Source organism: Barbus barbus (assembly GCF_936440315.1).
Source record: "Barbus barbus genome assembly, chromosome: 43".
NCBI lineage: Eukaryota > Metazoa > Chordata > Actinopteri > Cypriniformes > Cyprinidae > Barbus > Barbus barbus.
This window is the reverse complement of record NC_136721.1, coordinates 8004737-8023970: the sequence shown is the minus strand read 5'-3', so window position 1 is coordinate 8023970 and position 19234 is coordinate 8004737. Positions and strand designations below refer to the sequence as shown.

Here is a 19234-nt window from a genome sequence, read left to right as displayed (position 1 = left end):
ACTAAATGTACTTACCATGTAACTAAGTTATGGAAAAGCCTGTAATTACAGTTTGTAGATGTAATAGGTAGCTACTTATTATGTAGATGTTATAGGTATTTACTGTTACATTTATGGAACAGACCGAGTCTGTTACACAGCTACTAGTACACTTAAGTACAATCTTGATGCACTTTATTTTAAGTATCTTATGCCTATGTAATATTCTGTCATTTTAATGTAATTAGAAAGGTATTCCATGTATAAACAGCCATATCACCCTGTAGCCCAAGACTGGTTGCCCACTGAAGCTAAGCAGGGTTGAGCCTGGTCAGTACCTGGATGGGAGACCTCCTGAGAAAACTAGGTTGCTGTTGGAAGAGGTGTTAGTGAGGCCAGCAGGGGGTGCTCACCCTGCGGTCTGTGTGGGTCCTAACGCCCCAGTATAGTGACGGGGACACTATACTGTCAAAAAGCACCGTCTTTCGTATGAGACGTTAAACCGAGGTCCTGACTCTCTGTGGTCATTAAAAATCCCACGAAAAGAGTAGAGGTGTGACCTCGGCATCCTGGCCAAATTTCCCCATTGGTCTTTGACCATCAGGGCCTCCTAATCATCCCCATACACTGATTGGCTTCATCACTCTGTCTCCTCTCCACCAGTAAGCTGGTGTGTGGTGGGCGTTCTGGCGCACTATGGCTGCCGTCGCATCATCCAGGTGGATGCTGCACACTGGTGGTGGACGAGGAGACACCACCCCTCACAATGTAGAGCGCTTTGAGTGCTTAGAAAAAGCAGAAAAGCGCTATATAAATGTAATGAATTATTATTATTATAAGCAATGTTCTTGAGCAGGGGGACCTTGCGGGCACTGCAGGATTTCAGTCCTTCACGGCGTAATGTGTTACCAATTGTTTTCTTAGTGACTATGGTCCCAGCTGCCTTGAGATCATTGACAAGATCCTCCCGTGTTCAGGGCTGATTCCTCACCATTCTCATAATTATTGAAACTCCACGAGGTGAGATCTTGCAAGGGAGATTGACAGTTATTTTGTGTTTCTTCCATTTGTGTATAATCGCACCAACTGTCGTCACCATTTTACCAAACTGCTTGGAGATGGTCTTGTAGCCCATTCCAGCCTTGTGTAGGTCTACAATCTTGTCCCTGACATCCTTAGACAGCTCTTTGTTCTTGGCAATGGTGGAGAGTTTGGAATCTGATTGATTGATTGCTTCTGTGGACAAACTGAGATTAGGAGCACTCCCTTTAAGAGTGTGCTCCTAATCTCAGCTCCTTACCTGTATAAAAGACACCTGGGAGCCAGAAATCTTGTTGATTGATAGGGGATCAAATACTTATTTCACTCATTAAAATGCAAATCAATTTATAACTTTTTTTTAAATGCGTTTTTCTGGATTTTTTTGTTTTTGTTAATCTGTCTCTCACTGTTCAAATAAACCTACCATTAAAATTATAGACTGATAATTTCTTTGTCAGTGGGCAAAAGTACAAAATCAGCAGGGGATCAAAGAAATATTTTACCCCACTGTACTTACATACATACATATATATTAGTGCTGTCAAACGATTAATCATGATTAATTACAGCTATAATAAAAGTTTTTGTTTACATGACATACAGTCATGGCCAAAAATATCGGCACCCTTGGTAAATATGATCAAAGAAGGCTGTGAAAATTAATCTGCATTGTTAATATCCATGATGCCATGTGTCTAAACAAGATGTCCAGGACCTCTAGCAGAAATATAGGCCTACAACATAAAAAATACTGAATTATATTTTATTGTACACATGGGGTACTTTTTTTATCCCTGCCTTCACCAAACCCATCTTGAGTGTTTTCTGCTAAAAAGCTAATTTTTTGTTTCATCTGACCATAGAAGCCAGTCCCATTTGAAGTTCCAGTCGTGTCTGATAACTGAATATGCTGCAGTTTGTTTTTGGATGAGCTAGGAGAATTTTTCTTGAAACCCTCCTGAACAACATGTGGTGATGTAGGTGCTGTTTGACAATTTTTTTTGTGACCCCGAGACTCAACTATTTTCTGCAATTCTCCAGCTGTGGTCCTTGGAGAGTCTTTAGCCACTCAAACTTGCCTTCTCACCGTGCATTAGGATGATATAGACACACATCCTCTTCCAGGCAGTTTGGGGACATTTTCTGTTGATTGGAATTTCTTAATTATTGCCCTGATGGTGGAAATGGGAATTTTCACTGCAATAGCTCTTTTCTTAAAGCCACTTCACTACTTTGTGAAGCTCAATTATCTTTTGCTGCACATCAGAAATATATTATTTGGTTTTTCTCATTGTGATGGATGATTAAGGGAATGTGGGCTTTGTTTTCCCTCCTATTTATATTTCTATGAAACAGGAAGCCATGGCTGGATAATTTCATGTTCATAATCACCCTGGAGTGCACAAAATTGTGAATATGAATGGGAATATACTTCAGAGATATTTTACTCATAAGAATTTCTAGTGCCAATAATTGTGTCCAACGTGTATTTGAGAAAAACATTTATTTCATAATATTTCCCCCTATTTTAAATTCTTATTATCCAATGAAAGGTTCGATTTTTATCAATTTGTTTAATAAAAGATCAAAAGGATTAAAAATGCAGATTAATTTTCACAGCCTTCTTTGATCATATTTACCAAGGGTGCCAATATTTTTGGCCATGACTGTATGTGTGTGCACTGTGTATATTTATTATGTAAATATAAATACAAACACATCCATGTATATATTTAAGAAAATGTTATGTTCATATATTTAAATATAATATAAAATATAGGTGTCACGAATCCAGTTTATGAACCACACACCACCAGAGGTCACCCGCTCACCACATGGATTCTTGCATTACACTACTGTTGAACTTCACCACGGACTACAGTTCCCATCATCCATTGCACAGATGACACACACACAGCTGATTGCACTGATTACACAGCTGATTCCCATAGCAGCCTTATAAGCCATGGACTTCTTCAGTCAGGTCGCCGAGTATTGTTTGCGCATATCGCTACGGAGCGATTCCACGTTTCCCGTCCTAGTTTCTAGCTCTAGTCTATGTCTAGTCATTTTGTGTTGCCTTTTGTTTGTTTCCTGATCTTCTGCCTGTGTATCTTGGATTAACCCCTTTGCCTGCTGTTTCGGACTCTGTTTGCACCTCATCTGGACTATAGCTCATGTTTCTGGATTTCCCCTGTTGTCAAGCCCTTTGAATATTGTTCGCCGATCAAAGACCCATGCTTGCCCTAGGATTTCTCTTGTGTTTTGCCCGTGCCATAACCTTTTGCTGTTATTTGACTATGTTTACTAATAAAACCTTGCACTTGGATCCGCTCGCCTTACGCCTCGTCGGCTCCATTATAATAAGAATATGAATATATAAATGTATAAACATAAAAATATTTTCAAAATATATATACTGTATGTGTGTGTATTTATATATACATAAATATACACAGTACACATACATATATCATGTAAAGAAAAACTTTTATTTTGGATACGATTAATCACGATTAATCATTTGACAGCACTAATAAATAAATATATATATATATATATATATATATATATATATCAAGCATTACATATTGCATAGAATATAAGTAAGCAATATGAAAATAACGACCTCTGAGGTAAGACTGATTCAAAATTGTAACAAACATGGTTATTTTTTCTTTTTTTTTTTACTTTGCCTGTAGGGCTAAATTGTGCAACGTACATTGGTTGGCTTGTTTAACCCAGCCCTTGCTAGGCTTGTTTAACCAAATGTCCTGTTTACACAATTTTGAGGTTGAAATCTAACTTCATTGGGTTGTTTTTATCATAGTCTCTCTTAGGAGAGATATCCTTCTGCCTTTATGGAAGCAGCGATAAATTGTTATTGCAACATTTCATAACTGTACTCCTCCTCACTTGGATGAGGGCCAGGACAGCAAGGACACAAGAGAAAATGGATCCATTTTCGCAGCTGCTGACCTATGTTGAACTTTTGCTGAACAAAAACTGGTATTCAAAACTTGGAAAGATGAGGAGAATGAAGGATGACTTCCTGTGATAATTCCAAGCACAGACTTTTTTTTAATCTTAATGTCATCTGCTGATGATGCACCCATTTATGGCTGTCAGTGGTGCAGATACTTGTTTGACTAAAATAGGTAAAAACATAGTGATTAAGATAACAGACAAGAGGGTAGACAGGAAATTTATTTTGAGATCTTCCCTGAAATGCATGTTTGGAATTTATGCTTTTATCTGTCTGCCTAAAACGGTCTGGTATCCCTTCAAAATTCAGATAAGCATGTCAGAGTATAACCAAAACAAAGCCTTCCCACACACATAGATAGATAAATGACAAACAAGTCTATTTTAATAAATATATTCTATTGTAATTGTGACTGTAGTACTAGCTTGCCTATTTCCTTGATGTTTAGCAGTGTGTGTAATTTTTCCCATGTTAAAATACATATCCACCCAAAAATGAAAATGTGCTGAAAATGTACTCACCCCCATGTCCATCTAAGATGTACATGAGTTTGTTTCTTTATTGGAGCAGATTTAGGGACATTTAGCATTGCATGACCTGCTCACCTATGGATCTTCTGAAGTGAATGGGTGCCATCAGAATGAGAGTTCTAACAGCTGGTAGAGGAAGTGTCACAATAATCACAATAATCCATGACACGACTCCAGTCCATGAATTAAAGTCTTGTGAAGTGAAAATTTCTGTGTTAATAGACAAATCCATCATTAAGGCTTTTAAAGCTGTTGCACATACTTGACCTGTACATACATAGTGGTCTATATTATATATTGTGTTTTTTGTTTTGTTTTTTTGTTTTTTGCTGCTTTGTACATTGGTTATTGGCTATTTCTTGTTATTTTGTTTTTATTACCTGTGTCCTGTCCTGTTACTGTCTTTCTGTTGCACTGTGGAGCTTCTGTCACTACAACAAATTCCTTGTATGTGTAAACATACTTGGCCAATAAAGCTCATTCTTCTTCTTCTTCTTATTCTTCTTCTTCTTAACTATAAACTGTTCACTTCTAGTCAAAATACCAGTCTATAATCCATAATAACTGTTACTCCAGAAATAAAAAAAATCCATCCCCTGTTTTCCACTTCCATCAAAATAAACATTTTTATTTAGAAATTGTTTTGGACTGCACAGCCATTTAATTCCTCTTATTTCTCATTTCAAAAGGCCCCTGTACATTTACCAAGAACAAGAGTCAATTTGTCATGTTTCCATGTTTTTATCACTGATGACTTAAAAATGGACTTATGCCAAAAGCTTTGGTGTAATTTAGATCTGATCACTTCCTTATATGTAAAGCATGGTTTTTGTTTTGTTTTGAATGTTCTCCAATCCCAGGTTAATACCTAATCTATATTTACAAGCCATACACAGGTTGTTAACATCTCTTCTGAATAATTCACTATTGTTCAAATGCTTTTTTTTTTTCTAAACAAAATAATTCAGATAAGCTGTCTGTTTGACTGATTTTTATTTTTAAAACACAGCTATGTTTTAAGATATCCAGACAGTTTCCCTCTTTCATCCTGTTGTGAAAGAGTTCACGAGGAGTCTGTTTCCTGTAAAGGGGGGAAAAAAAGCAAAACATTTTCTTCTAACAGAGGCATCTCAGAGGTCTGAACAAACAATTGGATATAAAGAGAGTCAAAAGATTGAGTGATAAGCACAATGTGACTCTTCTCATGTGTTATACTTTTCATTAACATCTTGAAAATATTTATGGGCTGTTAGAATGTAATACATGTGAATAAATCTTTGCTGATTTCTAACAAATATATTAAATGTTTTAACACAATGTAATAGTATTTAACAAGATGCTTTTTTGAAGTTCAAGTTCAAGTTCAAGTTGAGCTTTATTGTCATTCCGCTACATGTGGGGACATGCAGTGGAACGAAATGTCGTGTCTCGCAGGACCACGGTGCTACATAAATACAGACATTACAACAATGAAGTAAAAAAAACACTATAAACCTATACACTACTAACAGATTTAACTATAAGTATACTATATATAAGTATTTACCCTATAGGATAAGAAATACAACTATACGAATGCTTCACATAAATATTACCCTATACAAACTAAAAAATAGAAGATAAAAAATACAAACTATACGAATGCTTCACAAATACTGTACATGTGCAAAGAGAGACATTTGAGTCAGCAGCTGGTTGGGGAACAGTGCAGGATGATTTGTAGTGCATGAGCATGTAAACATACATATATTGCTGAGTTTTTTGTGAGATTGTGCACATGCAGCAGTGTGTGTAAGTGTCCATAGTGCACATAGTGTAAAGTGTAAGTGTCCATAGTGCACATAGTGTAGAGTGTGAGTGTCCATAGTGTAAAGTGTCCATAGTGCACATAGAGGAGAGTGTCCATAGTGTAAAGAAAAATAAGAATAAAATAAATTTAAAAAAATAATTAAAGTTCCATACAGTTTTTCTTTGGTGTGGTAAGGTTTGGGGTGGGGGGTGGTCCATGTTTAGGAGGTAGGGGTTTGCATGGGGTTTCAGAGGGGGGCGGGGTGGTTTGAGTTCAGGGCTCTCACAGCCTGGGGGAAAAAGCTGTTGAGCAGTCTGGCGGAGCGGGCTCTGATGCTCCGGTACCGTCTTCCTGATGGTAGGAGCTGGAAGAGACTGTGGGAGGGATGGGTGGAGTCCTTCACGATGCTGTTGGTTTTGCTGGAGCATCGTGTAAGGAAGATGTCCAGGATGGAGGGGAGAGGGGCACCGATGATCTTTGCAGCTGTGTTCACTGTCCGCTGGAGAGTCTTGCGGTCAGCAGCACTGCAGTTCCCGTACCAGACAGTGATGCAGCTGGTCAGCACACTCTCAATGGTGCCTCTGTAGAATGTGGTGAGGATGGGTGGAGGGAGACTTGCTCTTTTCAGCCGGCGGAGAAAGTGTAGGCGCTGTTGTGCCTTTTTGGAGAGTGACATGGTGTTGGTGGTCCAGGTGAGATCCTCTGTGATGTGCACCCCCAGGAATTTAGTGCTGCTGACTCTCTCCACAGTCGAGCTGTCGATGGTCAGTGGGGGGTGGTCAACGGAGTTTCTCCTGAAGTCCATCACAACCTCCTTTGTCCATCACAACCTCCACATTGAGGGACAGATTGTTTGTGCCACACCATTCAGCCAGCTGTGCCACTTCCTCTCTGTAGTGCGTTTCATCGTTGTTGCTGATGAGACCTACCACTGTTGTGTCATCAGCAAACTTGATGATGTGGTTGGAGCTGAACTTGGCAGTGCAGTCGTGGGTCAGCAGTGTGAAGAGCAGCGGGCTGAGCACACAGCCTTGTGGGGCACCTGTGCTCAGTGTTGTAGTGCTCGAGGTGTTGTTGCCGACACGGACTGACTGAGGTCTTCCAGTGAGAAAGTCCAGGATCCAGTTACAGAGGGAATTGTTAAGGCCCAGCAGGTTTAGCTTATTTATGAGCTGTTGTGGGATTATTGTGTTGAATGCCGAGCTGAAGTCAATGAACAGCATTCTAACATAGGAGTCTTTATTTTCTAGGTGGGTAAGAGCCAGGTGGAGGGTGGAGGAAATTGCATCGTCCGTAGAGCGGTTTGGACGGGATGCAAACTGGAGCGGGTCGAGTGTGTTGGGGAGGCTGGTTTTGATGTTATGCATGACTAGCCTCTCAAAGCACTTCATCATGATTGGAGTCAGTGCTATGGGACGGTAGTCATTGAGACAGGACACAGGTGATTTATTTGGTACCGGTATGATTGTTGTGGATTTGAAACACGTGGGGACGACTGCCTGACTCAGCGAGGTGTTGAAGATATCTGTTAGGACATCTGTCAGCTGTGCAGCACAGTCTCTCAGAACACGGCCAGGTATGTTGTCAGGACCCGCAGCCTTGCGTGGGTTAATCCTAGATAGGGTCTTCCTTACGTCGGCTGGAGACAGACAGAGCGCCCGGTCGTTGGGAGGTGTGGGCAGTTTTTGTGCAGGTGTGTCATTCTGCATTTCAAACCGTGAATAAAAGTGGTTGAGTGCATCGGGGAGGGATGTGTCCTCATCACAGGCCTGTGGCGGGGGCTTGTAGTCAGTGATGGTCTGAATGGCTTGCCACAGGCTCCGTGTGTCTCTGCTGTCTGTGAAGTGGTTGTTGATTTTTTGGGCATATGACCGTTTTGCTTTTTTGATGCCACAGGACAGATTGGCTCTTGATGTTTTGAGGGCTGCTTTATCTCCTGATCTGAATGCTTCATCTCTGGTCTTTAGCAGCCCACGAACCTCTGCTGTCATCCATGGCTTCTGGTTTGCACGTGTGGTGATGGTCTTGGTGACTGTCACATCATCAGTGCACTTTTTGATGTAAGCAGTCACAGTTTCAGTGTACTCATTCAGGTCTGTGTGGTTGTTGTAGGTGGCTGCCTCTTTAAACATATTCCAGTCTGTGTCCTGGAAGCAGTCCTGCAGTGCTGAGGTGGCATTGTCTGGCCATACTGTGATCTGCTTTTCAACCGGTTTGGTGAGTTTGAGAAGTGGTCTATATGCTGGGATTAGCATAACAGTGATGTGGTCTGAGTACCCGAGGTGGGGGCGGGGTTCAGCCTTGTAAGCGTTCTTAACTGTTGTGTAAACAAAGTCCAGTGTGTTGTTTCCCCTTGTTGCAAAGTTCACATGTTGGTAGAACTTTGGCAAAACTGTCTTTAAGTTTGCGTGGTTGAAGTCACCAGCTATGATGAAAAAGGCGTCGGGGTTTTTTGTTTGTTGTTCACTGATGGCGCTATACAGTTCACGAAGCGCGTCCTTAGCGTTTGCACACGGGGGGATGTAAACTGCAACGATAACAATGGCCGTGAACTCCCGCGGCAGATAGAACGGTCGACACTTCACAACCATAAACTCCACCAGCGATGAACAGTGTTTTGATAATACCGCAGCATTATTACACCAGTCTTTGTTGATATAAACACACAAGCCACCTCCGCGTGTCTTACCAGACAGTGATGAATCTCTGTCCGCTCGGAAGTGGGATAGCCCGTGCAGTTGAATGGCGGAGTCCGGGATGTTGTCGTTTAGCCATGTTTCGGTGAAAACAAACACGCAACAGTCCCTTGCCTCATGCTGTGTAGATCGACCGAGTTGAATTAAGTCCAGTTTGTTTTCCAGAGAGCGGACGTTTGAGAGCATGAGTGTTGGAAGAGCCGGTCTTGAGGGGTTAGCTCTTAGCCTAGCTCGTATACCTCCGCGCTTACCGCGCTTCCGTCCTCTCTCACACCGCTTGCGACGCTGCCTTGTGCGGGTAGCGTCAGTAGGCGAGGCCGCGGTCTCGAGGTCCGGCTCCAGCAGTAAACAAAGGCCTCGTAGCTTCTCAGTAGCCGCCGGCGAGAGTTGGTGTACGTAAGCGTTGCTGATATCCAAAAGACTTTGGCGATCATAGATGAATTCTGGGGTGATTTCCTTAAGAGTTAGCGGTAAACTGACACTATTTGGAGACGAACAGACGACATTAAACGACATAAAAGCACCGTCTTTGGGACCCGGAGCAGCCGCAGCGATCGATTGCGCCGCCATCTTCCTTGGAAGTTTTCGTCCACCAAAAATATTGCCCTCTTTTTCACATTTCCACATGTTCAAATGTGGCATATTCCCAATACAGTTGCAAACTGTGAGCAGTTTAAGTAGAAAACCTTTCTGTTTAAATACTGGTCACCATGTACCTCTCATATTATAAATGGCATCAATATGGTATATTTCATGTATTATCATTGTATATTACATTGTTTGTGCCTGTATTTTTCTGTAGGCCGATACAAACACACACACACACTCGTTTGTTTCTGTGTTTGTTCACTTTCCATAGACTTCTATTACTTTTATACTGACCAAACAATGTTTTTTTTTATCCCCTAACCCTACACTCTCAATTAAACCTCATTTACAATTTTTAATAATTGTTTTTTTTGTAGTTTTTTTATTCCCACAATGTCAAAAATGTCAGGTTTCACTATCCTTGTGGGGACATTTGGTTTAGACACACACACATACTGGTTTCTTTTCTTTTTTTTCTTGTGGGGACATTCCATAGGCATAAGTGCTTTTATACTGTACAAACTGCATTTTCTACCCCCATACCCCTTACCCTCCCTACACCTAAACCCACCCCTTTCAGAAAACTTTCTTCTATTTTAGATTTTCAAAACACCTCACTCCATGTGAATTATAAGATGTTTTCCTCATGGAGACCAAAAAATGTCCCTACAAGATCAAAATATCCAGGTATTAGTATACTTACTCATAATGTATGAAATACCAGTACGCACACACACAGAGACATTGTTATATTATATTTATTATATTATTTTGTGGCGAATCATCAGTAACAATTATTTGTATTTATTTGGTTATTGGGTTTGGATGATGTATGATCACCTGTCTCATGGCGTCATCCAGTGGTTGTCAAGGGCATAACAGACATGGCTCTTAATATCCCACACATACTTTAGAGCAGGGTCGGGAACATTGATCCTGGAGGGCGACTCTCCTGCAGAGCTAAACTCTGCAGGGACACCAGCCCTCCAGGAGCAACGTTCCCCACCCCTGCTTTAGAGCTACAGACGTGGTCAGAATTGTTGGCACCCTTGGTAAATATGATCAAAGAAGGCTCTGAAAACAAACCTGCATTATTAATCCTTTTGATCTTTTATTTAAAACAAATCACAGAAGTCTAACCTTTCATTGAACTAAAACAATTGAAAATGGGGGAAAAAATCTCATTATGAAATAAATGTTTTACTCAAATACACGTTGGACACAATTATTGGTACCCCTAGACATTTTATGTCAAGTTGTGATTTATTTCTTGTGCAATTCCCCACTTGAAAAGGACAGTCCCTCCACATGAAGATCTTAACTGGATTTCACTCAATAAACAGCCATGGGACCAGTTGTTTGTCTTTTATTTACCATTCTTTGATGGGCAGTAAACAGGTGAAAAACCTCAAAAGAGAGATGACAAATACAAGATCATTATTTGAGTTGACAGCCAAATCAAATAAACAAAATTATTCACATTCACCTCAGATAAACACATTACTGCTATTACAAGGTTTCCATTTTTTATTCTAATCAGTAGTTTTACCTTCCATTGGTTTAATATTTAGGTTAATTAATAAATCTCATTATATTTTTAGCCAAACTGCGTTTCCATACTTTTTAGCCAAGTTACTAGATCTTACAATTTTAACTGAATTAAGAACTTGGTTTATTAAGATTTCTACAAAGTTTAAATTACTTTTAACCATCTCAAACACATTCTTTGTCAAACAATAAATTTGGCTTTTCTTACTTTCCCTTTATACCCCACAAACAACATTTAAAGTTACAAACACCACTGCAAAAGTCCTCCCAAAGTCAAAAAGATTTCAGAGTCTGTGTTTTCCAGAGTATCATTAGCACTGCACTGCTTAATTCAGTCTAGCCAAACATGCCAATATGGCGCTTACCGGCTGTCCTTCACTGTTTTGTGGAGGGCTTGGTTTTGCACAGTCACCTTGATGACAAAGATGAAGTTTCCTTGGTCTAGTGGTGCTATAAATGCTCCTTTCACTGTGGTCTAAAGACAACAACAGAGCCAGGTACTGGCACGCTCAGATTGCCTCAGATTTGTTCCACCTGGTTCTCCACTAATTGAAGGAGGAGGAGTTTCACCACTGAGGAGCTCCCAGGCGGTTTGTCAGCACATTTTATGAGGGAAATATCTCTGAAGTAGATTACCATTCATATTCACAATTTTGAGCACTCCAGGGTGATTATGAACATGAAATTATCTAGCCATGGCTTCCTGTTTCACAGAAATATAAATAGGAGGGAAAACAAAGCCCAAATTCCCTTCATAAGTTCCTGTCATCCATCATAATGAGATATATTTCTGATGTGCAGCAAAAGATAATTGAGCTTCACAAATTAGTGAAGTGGCTTTAAGAAAAGAGCTAGAGCAGTGAAAATTCCCATTTCCACCATCAGGGCAATAATTAAGAATTTCCAATCAACATAAAATGTTACGAAACTGCCTGGAAGAGGACGTGTGTCTATATCGTCCTAATGCACGGTGAGGAGGAGAATTTGAGTGGCTAAAAACTCTCCAAGGACCACAGCTGGAGAACTGCAGAAAATAGTTGCGTCTTGGGGTCAGAAAACCTTTTAAAGAAATTGTCAAACAGCACCTACATAACCACATGTTGTTTGGGAGGGTTTCAAGAAAAATTCTACTAGCTCATCCAAAAACAAACTCCAGCATATTCAGTTATCAGACACGACTGGAACTTCAAATGGGACTGGCTTCTATGGTCAGATGAAACTAAAAAAATAGCTTTTTAGCAGCAAACACTCAAGATGGGTTTGGTGAACACAGGGATAAAAAAGTACCCCATGTGTACAATGAAATATACTGCTGTATTTTTGAGGTTGTGGGCCTATATTTCTGCTGGAGGTCCTGGATATCTTGTTTAGACACATGGCATCATGGATTCTATCAAATACCAACAGATAAAAAATCAATAAGTGACTGACTCTCTTAGAAATCTTATAATGGACCATGTTTGGATCTTCCAACCATACAATAATCCAAACACAAACCTCAAAAACAACATAAAAAATGGGTCACTGGGCACAAAACCAAGCTTCTGCTATGGCCATTCCAGGCCTCTGACATGAACCCTATAGACAATTAGTTGGATGAACTGAAAAGAAGAAGCACCAACATGGAGCTGGGAATCTAAAGGGTCTGGAGTGATTCTGGATGAAGGAATGGTCTCTGATCTCTTGTCAGGTGTTCTCAAACCTCATCAGGCATTATAGGAGAACATTTAGAGCTGTTAAACTGGCAAATGGAGGTTTCAAAAAGTATTGAATAAAAGGGTACCGTTAATTGTGGCCAATGTGTATAAGGAGAAAAACATTTATTTCATAATGATATTTCCCCCATTTTAAATTCTTATTATCCAATGAAAGGTTCGATTTTTGTGAATTTTTTTAAATAAAGATCAAAAAGGATTAATATTGCAGATTAATTTTCACAGCCTTCTTTGATCATATTTACAAAGGGTGCCAGCAATTCTGACCACTGTATGTCTGTTATATCCTTGACAACCATTGGATGGCGTCTGTATGGATATGTATGTATTCTCATATAAAGACTCAGAAATTGCTAGTAAATTTACAGTTCCTTCATGGGAACTCAAGCTGTGTCACCACGCTTTGGGAACGCCCCTGCGTGACCGGCTCTGAATCTGCTGTGAAATCTGTCCAATGGAAGGGCGCGACGTCACAGGCGGGTGACGTCAGAGACCAGGAAGCATAAAAGCACGTGCGGCAAAGCCAGCGTCAGCCTTCTGTCATTCAGAACCGCGCTCTCTGTGTGTCTGTTCTATTCTGTTGTCTGCTCAAGCACTTTCACAAGGAATACATAAAACTGCACTCGATAAGACACTACACTGATTTGCATTCACCAGTATTATATCTAAGAGTGGCACTAAGGGCGAGGGCAAGTCACGCTTGTTCAAGCCGTGTGTCTTCCTGCTGTAGCATTTTGACCAATCAGATACAATTTTGCAGTTGATTTAACAAATCAATTAGTTATTAGATTAACAAATGGTCATGATGGTTTTACTCAGGTGGTTTAATGACTTTCTCCATAACTGCATTCTCTGGTTTTCCTGATACCTTCATCCATCAACTATCATTTAGCCTTTCCCCATGTATGAGTGATTGTACGTATGTATGTTTGTTTGTTTGTTTGTTAGACTAGTTTGCGTTAGTGTTTAGTTAATAAAAGTTGTGTGCACAAATTACATGAATTTCTGGTTCTGCCTTGCAAATTAATGTCCCTTTACGATTTTGACCCTTGTTACAATGCTCTAATGAATTAATAGGAAAGTATTTTCTGTGGCTAAGGAAATACCTTTTCTTAGAGTTGATACGAACTTACACTGAATGTTCGCTGGACGGACAGATCAGTTGATGGCAATTTAATTCTGCGACAGTTATTACTGTCAGCCGATATAAATAATTGTAAAGCAATCATAATTAATGGTAATTATTTATATACAATTCCCTTTTGAGCTTGGCTTGCCTGGGAGCGGAGCACGCGGCGGTTGTGTTCAGTGAAGTGGCTGATTGCCCCCACTGTGGGCGTTTGCCGCTGCGTACGCTCCACTTCCGAAAATAAGTCCCTGTTTGTGGACGGGATTTTCACGAGTGAGCCCCGTGGTTCAGGTCCCGCTGCTGCTGAGGCAGAGCGGCGTCTGCACTCGTGGGGCTCACAGTTCGATCTGGAGGAGGAAATGGAGACGGGCGAGAGCCTATCTCCGTCCACTGCCTCCAGATCGAGCGCCCGCTCCGGGAAAGCTCGCAGAGAAAAGAAGGCGGCTTCCTCCTGCGGAGCAGGCTCGACGCTCTACCATTCTTCCTCCGAGGAGGAAGAGATGGAGAGCGTCGATGAGCCGCCCCAATCCCTGCAGTATGTAGAGCTGCTGGAGGTGTTGACTCGCGCTGTTTATAAGCTTAAGATCGATTGGCCAGTCGAGCAGCAGACCAAGCCGCGCAGCAGCAAACTCGACGAACGTTTCTTGTGCACTCAGCCGCCACCTCCGCATCGGAGCCTGCCGTTTTTTCCCGATCTGCATACTGAGGTTTGTAGATCGTGTGGAAGACTGACTATTATGGGAATGTCGCAGGTTTGAATGAGCGCGGCTATAGGGCGATGCCAAAGGTAGAACAGACGCTCGCAAGCTATCTGTCTCCTGACGTGGCATCGTCCTTGAAGGCTCGGAGTACTCGGCAGCGGGTCAAGCTGGTGTGTGTCTGCACACAATGTCTGTTACAGGGGTACCAAGCTGATCTGCTGAAAGAGCTCGATGAGCGCAAGCAGGTGATTTGTCTCTCCGTGCCACTAAGGAGACCGCCCGTGCAGTTGGGCGCTCTATGGCTGCGATGGTGGCAGCGGAGAGACATCTGTGGCACTGTGACACCTGTCAGACATGAAAGACAAGGACAGGGTCTGCCTACTGGACGCCCCACTCTCGTCTTCTGGCTTGTTTGGTGACGCTGTCAACTCGGTTGTCGACAGGTTTCAGGAAGTGAGGAAGCAAGCGGCGGCGTTCCAGCGGTTCCTCCCTCGCCGCTCTCAAGCTCAGGGGGCTGCTGGGCGGGAGCCCCGCCTCCACATACAGGGAGGCTCATGGGGGTGCAGGACTTCTGAGGGCAGGCCCTCTGGGGAAGAGAGAAATTACACGGTGCCTGTCTCTCCCCAGTGCCCTCGACGCTGCGCTCAGTCCGACGCAAGGGGACTGAGATGCGCGTCACCCCTGAGGGGGTCTATAAAACGGATGGTTCAGAGGCCAGCCTCGAGAGGCTGGTTCCCTTAGTAGATTATTTAGCAGCGTGAAAACTACTGCCAAATGTGTCTCAATGGGTCCTGCAGACTGTAGAAAAGGGGTCCCAGGACAAGTTCCTCTCACTGAGAGCACTGTATATTACTGGGTACCTGAACGTCGGAGCAGACGTACTGTCGAGACAGGGGCCAAGGCCCGGGGAATGGATGCTTCACCCCGAGGTGGTGAAGCAGATATGGAGAATGTTTTATCAGGCAGAGGTGGACCTCTTCGCGATTCGAGTGAATGCGCTACGTCCCCTCTGGTTCTCTCTAGCTCCTCCAGCTCCCCTGGGACTGGACGCCATGGTACAGACATGGCCGAGGCTTCATCTGTACGCCTTTCCCCCGATAACTCTGCTCCCGGGAGTTCTGACGAGAGTGCGCCGAGATGGTGTTCGCCTACTGTTAGTAGCCCCGTTCTGGCTGGGCTGAGTATGGTTCTCGGACCTGACTTCCCTCCTAGACGGCTCTCCATGGGAGGTTCCCATCAGGAGGGATCTCCTCTCACAAGCAGGGGGTGCCATTCTGCACCCCCGCCCGGAGTTATGGAAACTGTGGGTGTGGCCCCTGAGGGGGCACAGCTCATGGCTTCTGGTCTCCCAGCTGAGGTGGTAGAGACCATTCTCCAATCCAGAGCTCCCTCTACAAGGAAAGTGTACGCCCTGAAGTGGAAGTGCTTCACTTCATGGTGCAGAGTTCGCCAGCAAGACCCTGTTAGCTGCCCAGTTGGTACAGTTCTTGAGTATCTGCAGGCTAGATTCTCTGCAGGGGTATCCCACTCCACAGTGAAGGTGCATGTGGCGGCATTATCGGCTTATCACTCACCGCTCGATGGAAACAAAGTGGGCAAACACCCCCTGGTGATACGCTTCCTCTACGGTGCGCTGAGGATGAGGCCGCCAGTGCGTTCTCGTGTCCCCACGTGGGACCTGGCGGTGATGCTAGAGGCTCTGTGTAAGCCACCTTTTGAGCCCATAGAGGAGATTTCAGATTGTCATCGTTCCCTCAAGACTACGTTCTTGTTAGCGATCACTTCTCTGAAGAGAGTGGGTGACCTTCAGGCCCTATCAGTGGCCCCGTCCTATCTCGACTTTGCGCCCGGACTGGCGAAAGCATTCCTGTACCCTCGAGTGGGTTACACCCCTAAGGTCCCCACTACTGCACCACGGCCAATAGTACTGCAGGCCTTCCATCCTCCTCCCTTGCAATTCAGACCAGGCGAAGCTTAACTGTATGTGTCCTGTGCAAGCACTTGACACATATGTCCACAGAGCTGCCCTGTGGAGAAGGTCGGACCAACTGCTTGTGTTGTGCAATTGATTGTGGAATGGATTTGTGCCAAAAAAATAAAAAATAAGTGATGAAAAAAAGAATGGTTGCAACTTCTGTTTCATCACAAATTTAATTACCTGATATTGATACATTGTAAACTATTTAAAAGGCACCATTTAATTTTTTTAACTGAAAATGTACTTCTCTTTCTCCATCAGGGCGTGGCCAAAGGTTTCACTGGTACTTTGTCATCATTGCAAGATTTCAGATGCACCCCAGTCAGTTCTTCCAAGGCACCAAACACTGGCTTGTGACCAGACCGCTCCACTAAACTACATTCAAGACTAGGAGTTTATTGTTTCCATTCCAGGTAATATGTGTAAATGTTTAGAGTTTTTACTACAATTAAAATGTGCTTTAATGTTCTCAGTGGCATCTATGCTAATACTCATCTGTTTCTTTTTCCGAGGTCACCATAGCCACCCAGATCCAGTCCGTATCCAGATCAGATGGTGGATCAGCACCTAGAGATGACCTCTACAGCCCTGAATGTCAGTGGAGACCATGTCAGCTAGATGAGCTCCAGAGACAGATCCGCTCCGAAGACCTTGTTGGCCACGAGAACCAGACAAGTCCTCTGCTCAATCTGACCTGTGTTGCAGCCTAGAATTAAACCACGCCATGCTGGTTTCGTCTGGCCAGAGGAGAACTGCCCCCTCTGACTGTGCTTGGTTTCTCCCAAGGTTATATACTCAATCTCTGTCACAGATGGAGTTTTGAGTCCTTGCCGCTGTCACCTTTGGCTTGCTCAATTGGTGACGCTTGGCTGATTGCACAGACATTATTGAAAGAGAGCTGAACTGGATGATGTCAACAATGAATCACCAATGAACTGACTTTAACTGGAAAAATTATTTGTTATTATCCTCTTGCATTATTGACAAACTATTTTTCTGTTTGACTCTGTAAAGTTACTTTGACACAATCAGTTTTGTATAAAGTGCTATGTAAATAAAGGTGACTTGATTTGATTTGATATACTGTAACACCTGGTTCTTTTTTTTTTTACTTTTGCCTAATGTTAAATATGTAATTGTGAACAAATTGTGAACAGTAGTAATATTTGTAAATGTTTGTTTGCTAACATTTTGTTTAGCTTGTTTAGTTCTTAGTTCATTAAACAAAGTTTTAACTGAATTTTGCAGTTGTATTACAGATGTAATGTTTGTCAACTGGATCTTTAAAGGGATCGTTCACCCAAAAATGAAAATTTGCTGTTAATTTACTGACCCTTATGCCATCCAAGATGTAAGTGACTTTTTTTCTTTAAGTCTGTATGTTTAGTCTGTATGAAAAATGTTTTAAATGGAGATTGTTATTAAATAAAGGCTATTATGTGTTGTAATGTGTGTGTGTTTTTAGTGATTGATAAACACCAGTTAATATTTTTTTATAATTTTGTTAAACTATAAAAAATATGTTTATGTAGTTCCCCAGCAATTTCTTATGATATCCAAATAATAAATCTTAGTTTAGGTAACATATAAAAAAACATGGAGTAAATTATTCAATTTCAATTGACATAACTTGTTATGGAACTAGTTACTAAATAATTAGTTGAAACCGCTTTAATTTTTTAATCTTCTCTAAAGGAGAGGCCATGTTGTTGTTGTTTTTTTGTTTTTGTTTTTTTGGGGGGGTTTTTTACATGGTCAATTAGGGTAATTCTGATTTCATTTGAAATTCATCTGCACCTTCTACATCTCCTTCCTCCCCTTATACGTTGTCCACTTATTATTATACTTATATGTTGTCCACTTCCCATGTCTTCTTACAGTTTCTCCTCTTGCTCTTTCCAACACATCAGTGCCCTCCTCTCTACTTGATACCCCCTCACAATGTAAAGTGCTTTGTGTGTTTAGAAAAGCGCCATATGAATGTAATGAATTATTATTATTATCTCCACAGGCCTCTTCCTTTGTGGCTGGTGGTGTTGTTCTGGACCACCATGTCAGCAATGTCAAGTCAAGTCACCTTTATTTATATAGCGCTTTTAACAATACAGATTGTGTCAAAGCACTTAACTTTTAGCACTTTTAGTCATTTTGTTTTATTTTTAGGGGATATGTCCCCGGTGAAGACCAGGTGTCCGGCCTCTGCCAACGATCAAGGCCGCAGACATCATCTCCCAGTGCCATTCCACCATCTGATCCGGACACAGACTGAGAAACAGAATAAGAAAGAAACAGACAAATATTAGCGTAGATGCCATTCTTCTTATGATGTAAAGAGTACATTGTGTGTTATGAGGAGTGTTCCCTGTTCCGGTTGATCTAATTAATGCAGCCTAACAATCCTTTAACCGATTTGAATGATAGAAGTGTAGTAGTGTGTCACGTGTAAGCCAGGTTAAAGAAATGTGTCTTTAATCTAGATTTAAACTGACAAGAGTGTGTCTGCCTCCCGAACAGTGTTAGGTAGATTGTTCCAGAGTTTGGGTGCTAAATAGGA

General features: G+C 42.0%; 1 long non-coding RNA gene across 1 annotated transcript in view; it reads left to right on the top strand.

Moving 5' to 3' along the window:
* Positions 1 to 18126, top strand: part of LOC306862162 — a 35666-nt gene extending 17540 nt beyond the window's left edge. The window contains exons 2-3 of the long non-coding RNA XR_013783547.1: positions 16942 to 17093; positions 17193 to 18126. This is a non-coding gene — a long non-coding RNA (uncharacterized lncRNA). The remainder of the gene's footprint in view (positions 1 to 16941; positions 17094 to 17192) is intronic.
* Positions 18127 to 19234: the final 1108 nt, after the last annotated feature.